This window comes from Jaculus jaculus, chromosome 1, assembly GCF_020740685.1.
Source record: "Jaculus jaculus isolate mJacJac1 chromosome 1, mJacJac1.mat.Y.cur, whole genome shotgun sequence".
NCBI lineage: Eukaryota > Metazoa > Chordata > Mammalia > Rodentia > Dipodidae > Jaculus > Jaculus jaculus.
In genome coordinates, this window is record NC_059102.1 from 69,943,647 (window position 1) to 69,956,963 (window position 13,317).

Genomic DNA, 13,317 nt, shown 5'->3' on the forward strand with positions numbered 1-13,317 from the left:
TCAAACTGGGGTGCATACTGAGGCTCTGTGTAAAGAAGAACTAAACAAAAAAATGACAGGAAAACAAAATACTATGTTTCAGAAAATATCACTTAGACTTGATGAAGTCTTGTGAATTATGATCATCTGTATCATATTGGGAACAAAGTGTGTGTTTGTGTGTTTGTGTGGGCTTAGTAACAATTTCCCAGTAAGCCTGAATTTGACAATGGAAATGATCAAGAATGGAGGTGGCTGAATAATGCTAAATTCGCTCTGTAGACACTGCTTTCAAATATTGATGATAAGCTAACCTATTATCAGTTTTACAAATTGATGGTTAGGATCTTAAAATAAATGAAAATCATTAGTTAAAAGATTGTCACATGTGTTGGAAGAGGGACATTTCTTTTTATAGTCAGTAACTGTGGATGGCTTCCCCTCTCTGTAAGTAGGCTCTAATAGTATTTTCTCATCAGTTTCCTTCCTGTCTGCAATAGTTCCCATGTCTTCACTGCACAGTGCTTTCCACTAGCAGGTTAATAGGATGCAAAGCACACAAAGGGCAGTGAATCTGTTTGTTACAGTCTACTTACTAACGCTGTGGTTATGATACTCTAGTGCTGAAGTCAGGGCAAAGGCATCATGTGAGCACCGTCCAAGGAAAATGTGAGCTGATACAGCACAAAGATGCTTTGTTTAAGAATGGCAGCAACTATCTGAAGGAAAAAAAAAAAAATATGCAGGATGGGAGGGAATGTAATCAAATTAAAAAAGAACCCCAAACTAAAAGAGAATCTTTATAAACCAGCACAAGGACACTTTGTTTTTAAGTGCACACAATGAGCTTTAAAGATCTTTGTTCAGAAGGGAAATAAAGTATTATGAAGAACTGACACATTTGATGGATGGATGGTTTCTTAAAAAAAAAAAATTATCAATTACTTTTTTTCTTGTTTGGCTCCAGTCCAGTAATTTTTATTTGAACAAGCCACATGCAAGCATGGTTTTGATTGCAGGAAGTGCCTGGTTGTTGTTAAAGGATCCTGTTTCACTGATGGGCTTATCTCTATCTCCCCTCCCCTTTCTGATGGGACCCTGATAGGAAAGGCCCAGCTTCAGCTGTTATAAACAGTCCTGGATTGTTTGATAGACCCACCCAAGTTTTGCTTGCAGCCTTCTGTGATGCTATATCCAGACAATGCATCCAGCAATGCTTCAGAAAATAAGCACTTGAATTCAGCTCATTTCTGTCCTCAACTCTGATATGGAATTATGGAATTCTGCTTTTCCTAATGTTTGTGTCACATAAATCTAAGTTTGTAAGACAAAATAGTTATGTATATCATATGCTTTTGAAAAAATATTAGATTATTATCTCTAGTGAACCTTGCTGAGGAAAAAAGGTCTTTCTGAAGTAGTCAAGCTCCAATGATTCAAATTCCTTTGCAAACAATACAGTGCCTTGGTATAGCTTTCTTTTTGTAAAAATCTTATTGAAACAAGGACACTAGAAAAATGTTTATTAATAGAAATATAAGAAACAATTAAGCTATATTATTAAGTGCTAAGTTCCCCCCCCCAGGATGAAAAAAAGCTTTGAAAGCAATCATCAGTGGGCAGGATGTTGTCTGTGAAATCCAGTGCTCACATATGCTGCAGTGTGGGGTGTCATTATTATGTTATCACAACTTTCTTTGAGATTAGGCATTTTGTATATTACCATACCTGACATTTTTTCTAAATTCCCACGGTATCCTCAAAACTCTCCTCAGTATATTCACTTAGGTATATTTCCTAGTCCAATATTTTAAACACTAATTTAAGTGATTATTTCTCTGATAAGAACTAAAAAAACAAAATGATGGCTTAAAGAATGGGCCATTTGAGCATTAGAACATAAAAATAATCTGAATGAACTGGATTTTAATATGGTTTCATGGAGGAAATTCAAACTTAGCAACCATTTGTTGAATCACTCATTGGTTCATATCACATATCTATTGAAAGAGATATTACAATACAGATCCATAAAATGTATTAAATTGAGTGTGGTACATGCCTATAGTCCTTGTATTAGGGAGACTAATGTAGGTAGGAAGATAGGGAATTCAAGGACACTGTGGTCTACCTAGTAAATTCCAGGACAGCCTAGACTACATAGTGAGACCCTATCTCCAAAACCAAAATGCATTATAAACCACCATGTATTCCCTGAAAACTAGAGTTTTCAGATGAAAATTATATACCTAAATGCCTTACTACTTTCTAACATAGAAGAGAGTGGTTTGAAAAACAAAATATCATTTAGAGGAAGTCTTGCATTTGAATGTGACTCAGTAACTTGCTATTGGGTAAGTTAAGTTAGGAAACCTAGTCTAGCCTCCAATGATTCACTTGTGAAAGGAAAGTGAAAAGAAGGTTCAGGTATTATAGTCAATCATTTATCTTTATTTTCTATTTTTATTTTTGTGGTACTAAGGATTGAACCTAGGGTTTCATGCATTTTAGGCAAGCATTCTACCACTGAGTTATATTTCTAGCTCTCCTTTTACATTTTTAAAAATTTGAGATAAGGTGTTACTAAGTTGCCTAGGCTGGCTTTGAATTCAGTTTAGCCCAGACAGACCCTGAATTTATGATCCCTCCTGCCTCAGCCTCTCAAGTAGATGAGATTATAGTCCAGTACAGCAGCCTCCAGCACATTCAATCATTTCAATGGCAATGTCTTGTATACTCAATACATATTAGGGGAATCCTAGCTGGTGGAAAATATAGGTCCTTTCTAGTGCATAACAGAGCTTGCTGAGGCAAAGATCATAACAAAAATCAGAACTTTACAAAATGTAATGGTCTTTAAACTTAAAAAGTCAAAATGAAATCACACATTTCTTTAAAACATTATTTAAGTTTTCCACTGAATTGATGAGTTAGTAGTTCTGGCAACTCTTTCTCCCTAAGCTATGACTTCATATGTATTTGGCTTTAATAATTAGTAAAGTCCTAATTGTGTATGCAGTAGCTTTATAGATAATAAAAATTTAATTAGAGTTACTCTGATATAACTTTGATTATAATTTTTCCTAAGCATTGCATAAATAATTAAAAAAATGTATGTGACTAACATATTTCCTTCAACAAAAATATGAAGTTCTCTCTAGTTTTCAAAAGCCAAGTATTAGATACAGCTGGTTGTAGTAAAATATTTTAAATATTCTGCTGTCAAGTAAATGGAAAGTATACAGTTAGCAGCCCTTTTGCAAATACAGCTGTTAGCATACAGTATCTTTACAGTTTAGCATAGATTCTCTGAATCTTCTTGTCTTTACAGCATGATTCACTATTTAGTGCTTTGGGAACAAATTGTTATAGAATAATGCTTGCTGGATAACAACCTAACTGTTACAAAATGTTTAACATTCAATTTATAGTAGTTCTCTGACAATTTTTATGGACTTAGTTTTATTAAAACATGTTTATACATGACACTTGACATCATAATAAATAATTGTCCAAGAGATTAATTATATCCTAGAAATTTCAAAGAATATAAGATCCTCAGAGAGTTTTAAAACAGTTTCTTTTAAGACAGCACAAGTACTAACTTTCTCAAGCTTGTAAAGGAAAAACTGTCTATTCAGTACTGCTATTTAGGTATTTGATGAATGTCACTCCTGAAGATTATAAGATTATTTTCAGCATGACTTTACTTTTAAAAGCCTTAATTTTCCCTTTAAATTCTCACTGGATCAATTATAAAGTGTACTTTGATTTGAATTACAAATTGAGAATGGAAAATGAGTGAGTTATTTTTCCTCTCCTTTTCATGAGATGTTTCAAAAAATGTAGATTTATAAATCTACTTTACACACACACACACACACACACACACACACGTGTGTGTGTGTGTGTGTGTGTGTGTGTGTGTATTTCTGCACACTGTACTGGGATAAGTAATCCAAACATGCTGATCATAGATACGACTATGGCAGAAGGGTGGGTGAGGAAAGAGTTGTTCCACTGCATAGTGGCATCTGCATTGAGCAACTAGAAGGGAGATAACCACAGAATACAGCTAATTTGTATGTTCTCTATGTGCCTTTCTGACTTGTGACTTCCTCTATTGCCCACACCTTCAGTGCAGAATGTTCATCACTTACAGCCTGTATCTGAGTTCATCGGGAGAGGGATGTCCTATATGGCAGCCTGGTGGGAACATTGACAGATGAACAAGTGGCACATGATGGAGAACAAGCTTTCATCCTAAACAAGAAATTACAGGTGGCACTGATTCAGAAGAACAGAGACCTCACAGTCCCTGGAGCTACTGAGGAGGATATTGGGTTTCTGATCATACATAGGTCGATGGTGAGTCATTCTTGTTTTAAGCTATAAAAACAAGAAAATCAGCAGGCTGGAAGATGAGGACATCCAATTAGATGACATATGAGTTGTGCTGATAATGCTTTCCCATATATTTTCTAAAAGAAATACCCTAGGCTATTAAATCATGATTCTTTTATGTAGCTACACATATAAATTTAAATTGTGAAGTTGTTTCCTACATATTTAGACATGCTTATATGCTAGGCTGGTCATTGTTCAGAGCTGGTTTCAATGTGTTAGACAGTCATAACAATGCCCATTTTCTCTACCTAACAGAGTTTTATAAGTATATACTTTATAGTGTACAAAGCAGTATAATTACTGTACAGCCTTAAAACACAGCTTTAGCAGAATGGAAAGAAGTCAGTTTTGCAAACTCAAGCTTGCTTGCTTTCTTCAAATATTTTATTTTTGTATTTTATTTATTTATTTGAGAGAAAGAGACAGACAGGTAAGACAGAGGAGAGAGAGAGAGAGAGAGAGAGAAAGAAAGAGAGAATGGGTGTGCCAGGGCCTCTAGTCATTGCCAACGAACTCCAGATGTATGTGCCACCTTATGCATCTGGCTTATGTGGGTACCGGGATTCAAACCTGGGTCCTTAGGCTTTGTAGTCAAGCACCTTAACCATTAAGCCTATCCCTCTAACCCTTAAGCTTTATTTCTAACTTGTTTATTTGTCACTATTGTATATCATCCAAGGGAGCATTGGCTTTATGTAACCTCAATTTACTAGTGTATAAAATGGGGATTTTAATAATCATCTGCCTATTTCTTGGTGCTTCTATATATTATTAGATAATGAAATTGAGCAGATGATTGAAATATGTAAACACTGTATGTACACACAAGTGGTCTTTGTTGAAGACACAGTTAATAAAACCTATAGCAAAAGCATACACATAATGTTCTATGTAAAACCAAGCAGTGGAAGTAGAGTCTTTCTCCATGAATGAAATTTTTCCAGTGTCACAGCCTCTTCAAAAAGTAGTAGAGCATGGGAAGAGATAGACTTTGAATGGTAGCTCATTCATACTATTTTACAAGGAATGCTATTAAAGGAAGTCATATGATTTATAAGGATTGTTCCAAGCAATATAATATTGAAATGTAATTTTGAGAACAAGTCCTGAATTGAATGCTACCAGTGGGAATCCATCTACTACTAGCATCAAAATTATACACTCTTCCAGTTTCTATTACAGACATTTAATCAATTTTCAGCAAAAAGTGTCTGTAGCCCAGTTTCCCAAAACAATCTTCATTTAAGGATTTAATTTCTTTAGAAGTTTAAAAAGGTAGAAATAGTAATCAAGGGGCTGAGGATATGGCTCAGAGAATAAAGGTGCTTGTGTGTAAAACCTGTGGACTGGTGCATGTATCTGGTGTTCATTTGCAGTGACAAGACACTCTGGCATGCCCATACTCTTTTTCTCTCTCTCTTAACTAAATAAGCAAGTAATCAAGTTTAGCAAATGATCTTGAACAAAAGTCTTCTCTATATTAACAATTCAACTTCAAAATGATATTATATCTTTTGGTTGGGAAGATGGCTAAGTGGTTAAAGATGCTTTCTCATAAAGCTTTATGGCCCAGGTTTGATTCCCCAGTACCCACATAAAGCCAGATGCACAAAGTAGCCCATATATATATATATATATATATATATATATATATATATATATATATATAGAGAGAGAGAGAGAGAGAGAGAGAGAGGGAGGGAGAGTGAGTTTATTTGCAGTGGCAGGAGGTACTGGCATGCTCACACCTTGCAAAAATTTAGAGATGCAAATGTTTGGATTTGGGGCAGGAGGTATAGAGAGACCACTCTTACCTCCCTATGATAAAGTGCCACAAAGTTGGAATCTGAAAAGTTCTCCATCATGGGAGATCAAGAAATGGGGGGCTGGAGAGATGGCTTAGCGGTTAAGCGCTTGCCTGTGAAGCCTAAGGACCCCGGGTTCAAGGCTCGGTTCCCCAGGTCCCACGTTAGCCAGATGCACAAGGGGGGCGCACGCGTCTGGAGTTCGTTTGCAGTGGCTGAAAGCCCTGGCGTGCCCATTCTCTCTCTCTCTCTCTCTCTATCTGTCTTTCTCCTTGTGTCTGTCACTCTCAAATAAATAAATAAAAAATGAACAAAATATTTAAAAAAAAAAAAAAAGAAAGAAATGGGCTTCATGGCTGGAGAGATTGCTTAGTGGTTAAGGAACTTACCTGGAAAGCTAAAGGACCTGGGTTCGATTCCCTAGGACCTACATAAGCCAGGTATACAAAGGGGCACATGCATCTGGCATTCATTTTCAGTATATCCATTTTCTCCCCCCCTTTCTCAGTCTTTCAAATAAATCAATAAAAATAAATTTAAAAAAGAAACATGCATCAGGTAGAATAAAGGAATAGAGGACTTTCCTGAATTTCTTGCATAGAACCATGTTATAGCTATACATTTCTACATATGCCTCATTCTCTCACTAAATATTCAACTTTTCTGTAGTATCTGGCCCACAGGTGGCTGTGATAGCCAGAGTGGGAGCCTGTGTGAAGGCTTGGGGAACAGCTGTGTAGGTGACACAGTGGTAATCACTGAGGGCAGCAACAGACCTTTCGTACCATTCATGTACCTTGAACGTCACTTCTCAGGCGTTTGGAGGCTCCAGGGCACGAGCTCCTGCAGCCATGGCAATCCTGTTTCAGTGTTTGCCCAGAGGCAGTTGCTACATTCATTTCTTGATTCACCCTCCACCTCCATTCTCACAGTAAAACATCTGCTTGAAAGGCATCAACCAGGCAGACAAGCTGAGGAATGCCTGAACTGCTACCCACTTGTGGAACTGGGGTTTATGCAAGGAATGAAATAAGGAGGCAGGAGACAAGTGTTCTGATCTCCCCTTCATTACTCTCTCATGCTGTAACCTTGGACCAATAATTTCTAAGTCTCAGTTGAATAATCTTTAAAGTGAAAATAATGATGTTGTGTTTGCTTAATGGCAGGGGAATAAAACAGAAAAATCCCTTCATGGTCCTTTCTAGACTCAACGAAAGAAAAGATACTGCGAGCTCTTAGCAAGGAAGGGGTCATTTTTAAAATTTTACTTGTTAAGATTTAATTTGCTTGACTAGCATCCAGTATCAATGAATTCATAGTTTAATCTACTATTGAGAACAATTATACAGGCTGGCAACAGTTCTAGGGTTTCACTTAGACCCTCAGAATTATTGGTGACTTCAGGTGTAACTGGGTATATGCAGTTTTATCATCCTCACACACTCAGCTACTGAGTCCCAAAATACCCTATGGGTCCTAGAAGGATTATGCCTATCTTTAATTTAGATCTCATTCACATGAGAAAGACATTACTTGCTCACTGGTCCCCAACTTGTATAAGGTGAACTCCAGAAGACCCCAACACATATGTGCTACATTGCCTGTACCTCAACCCCTGGGAGGGAAGAGAAAGGCTTCCATTACCAGAAGTTGTAATTAAGAATTATCTTAAGGGGTTCAAATAATCTAGTACTTCTGTGAAGCAGGTTCTATCTCCCCAAAGTCTTGTTAGCACCTACGTAAATGTGTGTGTATTCCATTCCCAGACATTCCCCTCCCTGTACCAAGTGGGGATTTTATCCAAACCAACCACTTACCTTTATGCATCAAGTTAAGAAGGAACACTTCAACCCAAAGGTGGCTCCTGCTTTCCTCAAGCGAGGCAATAGGCAAATATGCCAGCTCAAGGGAATGTCTAGAAATCTGACATTCTGTGACACTGAACTCTTGAATCCTTTTTAACACAGAATATTGTATGTTATCTCCATCTTATCAGGGATAATAGGGTGGTGACCAGTCAGTTATGAGAAAGTCTCCTGCTCATCTAGAAATGTATCTACATGTCTCTATGGTCACTGCTCTTCTAGTGGTACAGTCCAAGCTGACCTTGCATTTCGGGATTACACATGCAGCCTTTGCTCAAATTAAAATTTTCCTATCAGTTATACAGAATGAGACAATGGCAGAACCAATGGGGATATGTGTGTATGAAGGCAGGGCATGGATGCCCATAATCACCAGCTACCACAAAATAACAAGTCTACTGACCTAGGCCCATGGATGTACCCACACCCCCTACATATATTGTTTTTAACTTACATTAACCAATATTTCACCAAGTGAAGCCTTTCCAATTCACCTGAATTTTGCTTCTGTTGTTTTTTTCCATCGCCAACTCATTGTTGACATTCAGGCCCAGGCTTAAATGTCATTTCTGCTAGGAAGCCTTGCCACAGTCCTATCACTCTGATCCCTCCTGCTTTATTTCTCTTTGGAGCACTTGCACCCTTTCACCTTATGCTCCTACCTGTTTAACTGTTTATTCACCTCTGACAGAGATGTAAGCCCCACATGGAAGGGGCTTTCTGTGTATACTGTCAGATGGGGTCCAATCAGGAAACATAAATGAATTGGACAAGTTCAATATACAATATTATTAGCTATAACAAGAAATCTGAGCCAAGCAGGATTGGTAAGTCGTAAAGAACTCTAGAGCAGGGCCTCTTTAGTTTTTTCCACTCATGATTTTTTTTTTTCCTGAAAAAATTTTTATGAAACCCTGGGTATACAGGACTATAAAACACATACAAAAATTAAACATTGATTGTTAATAAGTCAAGATAATTTATTTTAAAATGATTCTTTGGTATTCATATACTTTTGCCACTTATGATGATGAAAGCAAATTTGAATATTGAGATGATGTTATTTTTACATAAAGAATGAAATCTTGGCTGAATATCTGATATCACAGGATACACAGTAACTTCAATATTTTCTCAGAGTAGATAAATACTATGATTTTATAATCATAAATGCTGAGAATACCACTTTACATAAACATGCAGTGTAAGTGGCAGAAGTGTGTTTACGGCCATTTCAGAAATTGTTGGAAATTCTGTCCTAATCCCAAGCCAAAATTCACTGAATGATTTTCTTTTAATGGAACTCAAGTCAGCAATTTAAATTACAGTATTCAAAAATCAAACATTCTAACACAACCCAATGCAAAGATATAGTAGCTTCATACTTACTAATTTGATGTTTAGATGCTAAGGAATGCTGTAGGAAAGTATTAAAAGTCTTTACTTTTGCAATTAAATTATTGTTTCTATAAGGGCAAAATACTTTGTATGTAGAGTAAAAACACCATGATTCATAACATACAACAGCTTCAAATCTGAGCTAAGGTGTTAAAGGCAGTGTTTGTTGGCATTGTGTGACCAGACAGCATGCAAGTGTTGTGTTCAGTAATATACAAGTTTGCTTCTCATAGCTGGGCAAAACACTCAACTAAAAGCAGCATATGAAAGGAAAGGGTTGATTTCAATCTATAGTTTTGAGAGGAAGTTCCATCATGGTGGCATCTCAGAGAGGCAGCACATCTTGTCATAGAAGCTGGGAAGGAGCAGCAAGAGTGAGCTGGTTTTGAACATAGTAGACTGGACCAATAAACCTCAAGGTCTGCCTCCAATGACACACCTCCACCAGCAAGACTCCACCTCCCAAAGTGACGCAGGTGGGGACCAAGTATTCAAACCACAGAGGCTGGGGGAGCAGGGCCTGGCATTTGACTTTCAAAGCACTAGAAGAACCAAGACTGCAGTGAAGTCACACCATGCAACAGGGAAGCACTTCCAGAAACACCATACATTCACTGCATATTTGATTGCAAATTAATTTTTGGTTGTTGTATGTTCAAAAACCTTTTATGGTTGTCAAGTTTTTTCATGACCACTCTATTGTTGTGTGACCCAACATGGGTCACAACCCAGTTTAAAAGCTAGGCTGTAAGTCCCTAGGACCAAAACAGCAAAATAGCTCCTCTAAGACCTGGACATTTCCAGGGCTGAGATGCAGATGTTACTGGAATAAGTCTAGCAGTGGCTCTCGGAATAGCAGGTAGAGCCTGATGAAAACCTGCTTTCTGGAACTTGTCTGAGTCCACATAACAGAACTGCTGAAAATACACCTTCAGCAGTGTCAGGGGGAAACTGTTCAAGGAGGTAACCTATCAGAGACATTTGCCTCAAAGCCACATAAGTGGGGATTCTGAAGCAGACTGCGGGGTGTTACTATTGCTTGCTACCAGCTCTTTGGGAACACCATGAACACAAAATATAACTTGAAAGTAAAGCCAGCCCTTTGCTTTATTTTTTTATTTTTTTAAGGTGGGGTTTCACTCTAGCCCAGGCAGACCTGGAATTAACTATGTAGTCTCAGGGTGGCCTCAAACTCATGGTGATCCTCTCCAGTGCTGGGATTAAAGGCATGCACCACCACACCCAGTTCTTTTCCTCCTTTTCAGTCAGCTAGAAAAGACTGAAAGGGCCCAGATTTGCTTCCATTGGGCAAGCAAAGAGGATAAGTTTAGAGCTAAATGACAATAAATCAGTAACAGTCATATTTATTGTTAAAAGTTCCTTATTTTGCTACCTAACAGATGCTCGCTAAGTATTTGGTCAAGTACTAAATGACTGACTCGAAACCAAGTAAAAAGTATGATTTGAGATTGGACCCTGCCAAGCTTATCGTCACACATGAATGCTGCTACCCAAACACCTCTCCCACAAAAACTGGGGAGTTCTTTACTCTGTGCTAGGGCCTAAAGTACTTCCCAGCTTGGCTCAAGAGTCTGAGAATAATGGGACAAACAGGAGAAGACAGGGGTAAAGAGGAAAGCAACCAAGAACTCCGCTCACTTTGCTCATTGGGGCCAGGGCTGCAAAATGCACAATTGTGCTATGAATGAGGTAGTTCTGCCACATGGCCTAAATGTGAAACACAGCCAAGGGCTGCAGTTTGAAACTGTACTAAAAAAATACAGAAACATTCACATTTCTCCAGCCACTTTTTCTGTTGACACAAACTGTAGAGAGGTTAAGAGAAAGGTCTCTACTACAAGCTCATATTTCCACTGACCCTTTCAATAGCTCTTCAAGCTCTAGTATATTAGACTTCGCGTTTCCTGTCCTGGGAAATGACTGCATGGAATTTCAATAAGCAAGGCCCAAACGATACAGCAGCTTTCTATACTGACAAACATGGTTTGTATTTGTCAAAGACATCAACAAATACTTACTGAGCACCAAGTATGTGCCAGACATCAGTCTGGACATTTGGAGAATAGTCCTGACTATAACCAAGTCCCTGTTCTCACAGAACTTCCTAAGTTGTGACTGAAATAGAGAAAGAGCATGGAACTTTCTACAGAGGCACTGTGGTGATAGTGTTCTAGGTAAAGCAAATAATCAGCCTCAGGAAAAAAACAAAAACAAAAACAAAAACAAACAAACAAAAAAAACCCCATGGTGGTTGAGGTAGAATTGTGTCCTAATGTAGAAACTGTATCATTGAAATCTTTTCTGTATGTATTCTTGGGGCTGCTTCAGAACACTGCTGTACAATGGCAATATGTGTGCTATAGAAAGTAACTTAAAACTCTGTAGAAGCCAGGTCTAAACAGTACAAATAAAATACAAGATGAGTTTGGAAATATATTTTGCTTAACATATATTCAAACTATTGTAACTTCAACATGCATTAATTGTAATTATCAAGTCCTTCCTCCCCCCTCCAGGCAACCCCCACCCAATACTTGCTCAATATCCCATTATTTATGTGTATGTATGGTCATCTTATTTTGGACTGGCCACATTTTAGTAGCCACAGATGGCTGCATATGGGACAGAGAAGGTTCAGAAAACTATCTAAGAAGTCCTCTATCCTCTTTTTCTGGGAATGAAGGAGAACGGATACATTCTGTGACTTTTAGTAAGAAACAAAAAAGCACCACAGACTTCCATTGCCTCAATGGATCTCAAGGGCTAGCAGACCAAGGAAGTCTACAGAATGTGTTGGGTTCCTTGATTCATCTGCTGGGAAAAGGGCATCAAAAAACGGCTTTCTACTTCTCCTGAACAGCACTATCTTGTCCAATAAATCCCTTAAGTTGGAGCAGGCAAAGACTACTCGGAAATGAGTGTCCCAAACTTAGTTACTTCAGTTAAAATCCTTAGTGACTTTTTTTTTTTCTTCTGAATTCTTCTAATTGTGCCAGCGGTTCCCACCCCCGAAGGGCAGACCATCCACTCTCGGGGACCACGTGGTCCCCTGTCCTATTTCAACCAGGAATGAACTTAAGGTATCCTTCCAAAGAAAGAGGAATAGGTTAGTGGGAGGGAGCGTTGCGGACTGCACAGCGTCAGGGCTGGCTGGCTGGCTGTGGACCTGCTTAGGTGTAGAACCAACTGTGTGCAGGATTCCACGACCCCAGGGCCTCCTTCTTCAGAACAGGTGACTCCGCCCACGAGCCTTGGGCCCCGCCCAGTGCCCTCTGGGGTCGGAGCACTACCCAGGCCCCTGCACCGGGCCGCAGGCTCAGGGAGTGCCTTAGGGCAGGCCGACCCCCGCCGACCGCCACCATAGACCGGCCCGAGTCAGCATTCACACGGAAAATGATGCCGGCTCCAGCGGCGCGTAAAATTGATGTGAACCGAACGAAGTAGGATCAGCATGATCCTCCCTCTCCTGTCTCAACAGGGGTTTCGGCGCGTTGCACAAGGCCGAGCTTGTCTCTTTAAGAAGACATTGGACCCTAATTAGTCGGCATTCCTGGCGAAGCCGCCGAGCCCGGGGCCGAGCCGACTGTCCGGGTTGGGAGGGGGCGGGTGGGAGGACGAGACTCGGAAGATCATCTTCAGACCAGCCTCCATCCAGTCTCAACGCCCATCCACCCTCCTTATTTCGCCGCCACCATCGCCACCAAAACCTCCTCCTAAAGATGCAGCTCGGGCAGCAGCAACAGCCGCCGCCGCCTCCGCCGCTTCTTCCAGCCCCACGTTACTTTGATTGACAGCTGAACAAATGTTTCCCCGGTTCGAAAGCTCGCGCTAGGGAACGTCAG